Below are 2,344 nucleotides of genomic sequence, written 5' to 3'. Positions count from 1 at the left end.
CTTTTCTCTGGCGGGTGGCTGCCGGGGCTAAACAGAGAGATTCCCTCGGTCAAGAACTCGCCCTCTCAGATACTTTCGAGGAAACCCTTTGGGACGAACTGCCCCAAGGGGGCGACTTTCGGACTGAAATAAGGGCCAAGCGCCGGCGACTGGGGAGGCTTTCAGGGGTTTTCGAGCCGGGCGGGGGTTTCAGCTCCAAACCACCCTAGTGCACCGCCCCAGTTCGAGGGAGCCGATCAGCAGCTTCGCGCGCTCTCCCCGGAGCCCGTTGCTGGGATCCGGCTCAGCACCACGGACAGTACCTTCCCCGCCCACCCTGGAACTTCACAAATTCCAGTTGCTCAGCTGCTTCTCGGGTTTGCGCCTCGGTGACAGCTCAGCTCGGAGGCGAGAAGCACGGCTGGCTCTAGGCGGCTGGCTCTAGGCAGCTGGGCTGTCGAAGGGGTCCATGTTGATCCACCTCTCACCTCCCCTGGGAACAGCTACGCTCCGACCAGGATCCACCAAGACCCGGGAGCTTCGGCTTCATCAGCCTGCACCGGCTTCTCCAGCTGGGCGTGCCACCCACACCCAAAGCCACCGGGGCCTCCCGTCTGAGCTCCAAAATTCGTTCCACCTCGGTCCCGTCCACGCCCGCCCTCTGCTCCGCAAGAAGGTCCGGAGGGGCGGGGCAAGAGGCGGGAGCTCCCGTCGGCCGCAGATCTCTGGGGAGGGGCAGGGAGGGTGGGCCGCTTCCCAGGAGCTCGCCCCCAGATAGTGCCGGGGCCCCGATTCTGGGTGGCGGGTGACCAACTGCCCTTCTCCGGGTCCTTCTTGACCGTGTGTGTTCAGTCAGCCTTGACCTGCGCAGGCGGCTGTCCACCCCCACCGCCACCACGGACCCACCCCTCGTGCACACACTCCCCACCCCCAAACAGGCGTGTCCCTCCGTGGCCGAGCGAGGCTGCCCAGCGCGGGGCGGAGCTTGGAGCTGCGCAAACACCTCCAGACCCCGCGGTTTCTGCTCTCGCTGGCTGTCTCCAGGTCTCCCTTTCACATCTCCACACCTCTCCCAGCGCGGGCACACTTCCTCCCACCAATTCACACCCTCCAGGCAACCCCACTCCTGCTACAGCACAGGCAAGCTAGCCACCAGCTCCGGGAAGGGGAGGGCCAAATCTCTTTCAGGCAATGATGTCATCTGCCGTGCACACTGTACACGAGAAGCTCGCGGCTTCTCTTCCCCGACCCCATCCCCTTCTCTTCTTCTAGACTCTTCTTTGTCTATCCTTGATTAATTAGTTCCGGGCACACCAAACCCAGCAAGATAATCCCTGGTTAGGAGACATGGGGTAGGAGTGAGGCGCACCTGTTCCCATGGTCACCTCCTCATCCAGTGAGGCGATCCAAATGTCAGCGCGAGAGTAGCACTGGGGGTGGGGGCAGCTCCCTCTTGCTCTAATCGCTTTTTTCCCTGTTCTTTCTTTATTTTCTTTATTATCATTATGATTATGATTTATTTAGTTTAGTTTAAAAGCAGATGGTGGTTTGGCCTCTTCTATTAGCCACTCCCTAGGCTTCTCAGCTGTGTCAGTGCCCCCGCCCCATCTCTGAAAGGGAAACCTGAAACTTTAAATTCAAACTCAGATTTGTTATAAACTCAAATTGACGTAACAGATTAGGAATGCCTGGAGCTGAAATGAAAGATTAACACAAAAATCTGCCCCTCCCCCTTCTTATCCCCTCCTATTCCCTTTCCAAAAGGGGAAACTTGACACTGATATTCCAAAAAAGAACCGCAGAGTGACAGCTGACTGTAAACGAACCATAGGCAGGAAATTCTCTTCCCTAACATATGACAGAACAACAGAAGGTCTCCGAGATAGGATCTTCTTCCTGGGCAGGGAGCCACCAGGCCATAAACTCTATGTTGTTTTTGAAGGCCAACCCTTGAAGCGCAGTGCATTATACTTGGAAGAGAAGTTAAAGTTGACTTAATTCAATCTTTCCAATTCATGAATCCCCCAAGAACGTTCCTGATGAATAGGCTTGACCTATTCATCTCTCCATGGAAATAGATTTTCGGCAATATGTTTCAAACCATTCCAAAGTGGAATGAATTACCTTTTGTTATGTTCAAGCAGTTGTTATCCAAAGAATTACTGGGATGTTGCAGGGGAAAAATATCTTCTAGATTTGAAGTTTGGAATAGATTATTGATAAAGTTCCAACAGCCTTTGAGATTCTATAATTTTTCTGAAAGCCCCACCCAAATACATAGAGCAACTGAGATACTTTCAGTCTGATAAATCTGTCAACCGCCACCCTCCCCCCCCCCCCCCCCCCCCCCCCCCCCCCCCCCCCC

The sequence above is a fragment of the Panthera uncia genome, chromosome D1, assembly GCF_023721935.1.
Source record: "Panthera uncia isolate 11264 chromosome D1, Puncia_PCG_1.0, whole genome shotgun sequence".
NCBI lineage: Eukaryota > Metazoa > Chordata > Mammalia > Carnivora > Felidae > Panthera > Panthera uncia.
Note: the sequence above shows the minus strand (reverse complement) of the source record.